Here is a 7,203-nt window from a genome sequence, read left to right as displayed (position 1 = left end):
TGGACATAGAGCATGTATATTTATACTTGTGTGTTGGCATTACCATTTTATACTTCAATGTTTATTATTTTTGTTTTATTATTACTTGAATTTCTTCTTAACAAGTGGTTGTGTTTCTTTTGGTTTTAGTGAAAGTATGGGCTCCAATGTTGGCTCTGTTATTATGGAGTATAATTCATCTTTGAGAATTTTTCAATTATTAAATTAGGTTAGTCAATTGCTTAAAATATTAAATTTATTTCAAAAAAAAATTGTTACTTTATAGGTCAGACACTTGCTTAAAATATTAAACTTATTTCAAAAAGTTTTTGTTACTTTATAGGTAAGGCATAGATGACCACTAAATTTTAATAATTTGTTATTTTTGCAGAGGATATGAAGGACGTGAAGAATATACGAGCATGCCATGATAGATGAAATATATACATGTCATCACAGAAGATATGAATTTGTTTTGTTATTATGACCTAAAATAAACTAACATTCATTTATTTTTTTATCATTATTATGTAATTACTCAAAAGCATCATAACAATAAAAATTATTCTTTTGTTTGAAGGGGTTAAAAGCCCTTTCTCTTTGCTCTTGAGGATGGATCATGACTATCCTCAAAGTTTTGTGTCCATAATGAGTTTCTGTATTTAAAACATTTTTTTGTGTGATGACCAAACTTTGATGTGTAATGTTTGTGTATTTACAATATTTTGTGTGATGTTCAATATTTGATGTCTATTTGTAATTGTGTATGACAATAGTTGTTGTTTGGGTTTCATCTATGTGTTTCTATATTTGCAATGGATGTGTTTGACATGATGACATATAATTTGAAATGTATGAATTTTCTTTAGGCTCAATGCTTAGTCTAGTATCTACATTATGTTTGATTCTTTCAAACAATGTTTCTTGTTTGTGTTTCATTGTAGCTTGAAGACTCTTGTATGTGATATGTCTCAGCCCTATTCAAAGTTGTAAAGTGTGTTTTCTGATGATCTCCTTGGTACTAGTGGTAATGCTTCTGATGACAAGGGCAGTTCCTTGACCATAGCTCATATACAAAGGTTACAAAGATTCTATATCTTAAGTGGCTAAACAAGATCTGTTAGACCTGTGGATTTTAATATATGAAACCATTTATACTTATGTTAGCTAAGTAATTGACTCTCTTATGCAACAATGTTCTTGGATCATATGCCCATTTCATATGGAATGCAGACATCGATGAAGCAGATCAGGATGCTTCTCAGTAGTAGAAAATGGCACCCCTAACCTATCATGGAACTGTGACTACTGCAACTAGATGATCAAATCAAGGTCAATGCTCAATCTAGTATCTACATTATGTTTGATTCTTTGAAACAATGTTTCTTGTTTGGGTTTCATTGCAGCTTGAAGACTATTGTATGTGATATGTCTCGGTCCTATTCAAAGTTGTAAAGTGTGTTTTCTGATGATCTCCTTGGTACTAGTGGTAATGCTTCTGAGGACAAGGGCAGTCCTTTGACCATAGCTCATATACAAAGGTTGCAAAGCTTCTATATCTTAAATGGCTAAACAAGATCTGTTAGACCTATGGATTTTAATATATGAAACCATTTATACTTATGTTACCTGAGTAATTGACTCTCTTATGCAGCAATGTTCTTGGATCATATGCCCATTTCATATGGAATGCAAACATCGATGAAGTGGATCAGGATGCTTCTCAGCAGCAGAAAATGGCGCCCCTAACCTATCATGGAACTGTGACTACTGCAGCTAGATGATCAAATCAGGGTCCTAATTGCAATTTTGTTTCAATGAACAGAACCATCATACTTGTCATGCTACTCTGATTTTTCCAGTATCAGTGCTGCAGATCAAATTTTTGGTAGTACAAAATCATCTCTTTGTACATAAATGGGATGCCTAAATGATCTTAGCATGCATCATTTGAACAAAATATTGCAACTTGAAGACTCTTGTATGTGATATGTCTCAACCCTATTCAAAGTTGTAAAGTGTGTTTTCTGATGATCTCCTTGGTACTAGTGGTAATGCTTCTGAGGACAAGGGCAGTCCTTTGATAGACTACAAGATGGGGCAAATGAATGGAGCAAAAATGATGGGAATTGAATAAAATCAAGTGGTCAACTGAAGAAGAATGGGGTTCATTTGAGATGGGAATGCTCTTTTTGATGGTAGGTCACATCCATTGCATCAATTTGGATTTAACGAACACCCATTCTTGGATTTCATGCTTCTTGGCTCTCTGATGAAAATAATGAAGGGAAAATACATGTTAATCTTTTACTTGTGCTCTTTGATGGAAGATCTGTAATGAATCACTGAAAAATACATGGTGAGAGAAAAATGCATATTATGCCAATATAGGAATGTTATTCACTTGTTGAACTTATAGTATTGAATTTTACACACTAACACTTTACAACAATGAACTAACAATCTTCATGATGAAAATAACAATATGTAAGATTTATCTGCATAATGAAAAAGGAAATATGGGAGATTCCAATCACATGGTGAGAGAAAAAAAATGCATATTGAGCTAATTGAGGAATGTTTATTACTTGTTGAACTTATAGTATTGAATTTAACACACTAACACTTGACAACAATGAACTAACAATCTTCATGACGAAATTAGCAATACGGAAGATTTATCTGCATAATGAAAAAGGCAATATGGGAGATTCCAATCATGTTCCAAGGCATTTTTTAAAATGTGGATGTGAGAAAAAGTTGTTGTGGAAGGTGTTGTTTGTATATGGGAAATTCCCTGATCATTGTGTGTAATCGTAGTGTTGATAGATATGTCTACTAAGTGGTTCCAGTTAATGGGACCACTTAGTAGACAAAGTATTTTTTTGTTGTATTTACGTTCTTCAATTTATGCCTTACAGCATTTCCTTTGCAACATCTGGTGCAAATGCTAGTTATAATGTTTTGAAGTTGGAATTTGAATATGGTATTGAGAACTTGATCAATTAATTGTTTCGATGGGAAACACCTACATATGAGATGAAAAGTTCCATATGCCAGATATTTAATGCAAGTCTCGGTCATAAAATCCATCGCCAAAGGAAGACAAGGGATTAGTGGTCATGTGGTAGTACAAATTTTCCATTACAATCTCCTAGATTCCTATTTTATATAAAGAAAAGAAAAATTGAAGATAAACTAGAACCATTGGAATGTCGGGACCTTCCCTGTCCACCACCGTAGGGTCTCCTGACTATACGTCGGATCCGACTATGGTTGGAGTTCCTCCTCTGCCCACTGACCTTTACGTCAAAACTTAAATCAAGAGCTCGACATTCATTTTCCGCAAAAAGTAAACATTAATCTCGAAGTTATAGGACAACAAGATAGAAAATCTTTTGACTTATATGTGAAACCGCACATACAGTTTCCCTCGAGAAAAAACCAGAACCCATGGATTTTGCATTGGTATATTAAACCAACTTCCATAAAAAGAAAATGGCGAACTGGAGTCAAACATTATTCTTTATTTATTAAAATTAAGATTAGTTTATATGTTCAAAAGAATAACCACTCCTTTTACTTGAACAGGGGAACCAAAGCTTGAATAGGTGGGGAACATTTTTGGTTGGTCAAAAAAATACATAACCGCTTCTCAGTGTCCCATGGAATATGCCTTTTCCCAGTTGAAGCTTATAAAAGCCTAGTGTCAAAGCTCTAGATGGAGGCCATGTAGAGTTATCATGTAGAACATAATATCCATATCAATTCAGGGAGAATCAGGTGCATGAATGTGTTAGGACACCATCTTTGTAAACATACTGAAGCCTATGCAACAGTTCATGGCTCGTATTTACTGTTGGCGTCAGTCCCATCGAATTCGTCAGCGCGTAAAGTCGACTTGAACTGGGCCCGTCCATTTGTGGAGAGCGACGCCATATTGAGGCTAGTGGGTAAGTCTGACCACCCGACCTCATGCAGTTGGGTTGTCAGGGAAATTCCTATTTCCACCTCAAAATTTTAATCAATGCACTCTGACATGTGCGGGGATAAGGAAATATAACACGCCCCATCATGTCTGAAGGAGAAAAAAAAACTGCGAGCGTTATATTTCCTTATCCCCGGCACATGTCAGAGTGCATTGATTAAAATTCTGTGGTGGAAATAGGAATCGCCGGGTTGTCAGTATGTCGGCAGTCAAAACAATCAACTGCAAGTACGCAGTAAATAGGAAGGAGTAAACTGACTTTGAAAACAATTAATATGTGATGATTACTACCGACACATGCTTATAATTATTTTTATAAAATACTCAAACTTATTTAATAAAATCATTTTCTATGGTAAGATGATACATTGGAATTTTTAAAATATTAATAATTTTTAAATAAAAATGGAAATACTAGCGGGTTATATTTTGTTTTCAATATAAACTGCAATTGCATTGAGAGGTGCATTGAGAGTTACAAAGGAACACATAGTAGTTAACCCAAAGAGAAATACATAGTAGTTCAGTCTGAGTAGTTAACCCAAAGGGAAATACATAGTAGTTCAGCGAAAGGGAAATACATAGTGACGAGAACCATATAGGGAAAAAAAGGAATGTAGTTGAGGTTGAAAAGTAAATTTTACGTGTTATTTTTTATTTGTGTTATTTTTTCATTTGTCATTTTTGTTAACTTTCTATGAGGAGCAGTTTCTTAAGAATGCAAAGAATTATTTTGTTTTTATATGAAAGTGTTTGAAAGTTGTAAATTTAAATTGTTTTGGAAAACAATTGGTATAAATGTAGTAATATAGATATAATTTCCATGGGTGTGAGTAGTTTTCTTTTTCAAGGAAATTAATTAGATTAATTTTGCAATTGGCAATGTAGTTTGAAAAACGCTTATTAAAGTTGTCCTTTATAAGAGAAAAAAATATTTTTTTTTGCAATGTGTCATTTTTCATTAGATGTTGGTCTAGGAATGAAGTCTAGGAATGAAGAACGACATACTACAACAACGTGTTAAGTAGCATTAGTGACTGGTTGTTCCCACGTAGTTATATTTTTTTGTAGAAGAGAAATGTTCAATGTGTTTTATTTGTCATTTTTGTTGATTTTCCATGACCAGCGGTTTCATAAGAGATGCAAAACATTATTTTGTTTTTATATGAAAGTGTTTGAAATTTGTAAATTTAAATTGTTTTGGAAAACAATTGGCACAAATGTAATAATATAGATATAATTTCCCTGGGTGTAAATAGTTTTTTTCAAGGATGTCAATCAGATTAATTTTGCAATTGGCAAAGTGGTTTGGAAAATGCTTAGTAAAGTTGTCCATTATAAGTAAAAAAATGTGTTTTTTTTCAACGAGTCATACTTCACGAGATATTGGTATAGGAATGAAGAACGACCTACTTTAGCAATGTGTTAAGTAGCATTAGTGACTAGTTGTTCCCATGTATTTAAATTTTTTGTAGAAGAGACATGTTCAATGTGGAAGTTGTAATTGTTTGTCTAATTAGTTGGATATTTATATGAGTTAGTAGTAGATGATTCCATCGCTTTTATTTGTGATTGATGTTTTTTGTGCTTTTGATTGAAGTGGCAACAGGTAGCATGCTTTCAAGTGGGAAAGGGTTGATTTTTTATATGTTCATGCAGTGAAGTTTTGTTTTTCCTCTTGTATTATAAGAACAATTGTTTTTGAAAGGCTCTAATTTTTTGAGCGAAAACTGTAAAAGGAAAAGGGAAATAATGTTATTTAGCTTCCAAATAGATAATTGGAAATGTATTGTTTGCTATTTGTAGTGCCATTGCAGGGGTCGGTTTCGGGCATGTATTTAGAAGTTTTGTTAGATGTATTGTCATGTGCATTGTCTTATTTTGTATGGTTGCAATGTGAAAGGTTAGTGTGACTGTTGTGTATAGCATGTATTTGTTTGCAAAGTTTCAACGCTGTTAGAAGATAAAAAATGCAGAAAAGTAAGCGGAAAAAATAGAAAGTAGTGAGATCGAATGGGCATGTAAGAAAAAGAGGTATGTATATAAGAAAGTGAAAAGTAAGAAAAGTGATACAAAGAAACACAGTTGTGGTATCTATGAAAGAAGAAACATGCGGCTGATGGGGGAAATGAAATGTTGTAGTCAGACAATGTAGGTGTGTGTGTCCCCATATTTGAAAAAAATATAGTCGTAAATACAAGCTGGTGTGTAGCATCTGCAACACCATTTGAGATTGAGAGTCAGGACACGGTCGATATACTGTGAGTGGAGCCACTTGCTTTTATCCATTTTGTGTTTATGGATGAGGACATGCAAGAAAGTCTTAATCCTTCTAAGTAGTTGCAGAGCAGGGCACAGGCCGTATAGAGGCAAATTTGGTGAGAGTAGGAATCACAACTGTATATCCAAAAGAGTAGTTTCTTGTTCATGTATTTTCTGGAAAAATGGTTAGAGCTGGGAAGCAACTTGTATATTCATTTTCTTGTTCAAGCAACAGAAAAGGCTATAAGTAAACATGTAGAAATGAATAATCGAAAACTAAAAAATAGAAGATATATAGAATTAACATGTAATGACAACAACACATTAGGAATATACAAGGGAAAAAAGAAACATGAATGCGATTTTTTTCTTTGCATAACGAGAGATGAGGCAAAAGATCTAAAATGCATTGTGGAGGAAGTTAAGCTACCTTGCATAGAATGTCGTCAAGGAGGTGAATGCATAGATTAAGATGCAAGGTATGTTTCCTCTCTTTTCCTGCGTATCACGTATGGATTGTCTTGCATGCGTGCATAGTGTGAGAAAGAAAAAGCGAGAGATATGTAAATTTCCCTCAATGATCCGACTCTAGATATACTTGTGAATGTTAGGCCTTGTCGATCGATGTCGCCAATGTTGATTGTTACTTTCTAGAGGGTCATACCTTGTGATTTGTGGATTGTTAGGGCCCATGCCATGCGAAGGGGCATTTGTGTGCGAGAGCCCCTTGTTACTAGGGAGATTGGCACATAATTTGGATGTGAAATGTCCCATGGTGGACCTTTGTAGTGAATGAAATCAACAACAACAAATGATGGGAGTTCTGGGGGCCGAGAACGAAATACATAGGAGATAGCAACAACTTTTCCAAGTGACCCATTAACAAGGCCTGCCTCAACCCACAAATTGCTTGTTAGGATTACTTGTCGTACAACGCATAAAAGTACTTTTGAAGCCAATTGTTAATCCTCTTG

This window comes from Pinus tabuliformis, chromosome 2_1, assembly GCF_031772625.1.
Source record: "Pinus tabuliformis cultivar Carrire ecotype Pingquan chromosome 2_1, CPIR1, whole genome shotgun sequence".
Classification (NCBI taxonomy): Eukaryota; Viridiplantae; Streptophyta; class Pinopsida; order Pinales; family Pinaceae; genus Pinus; species Pinus tabuliformis.
The sequence above is the reverse complement of the archived record's forward strand: the minus strand, read 5'-3'. Positions refer to the sequence as shown.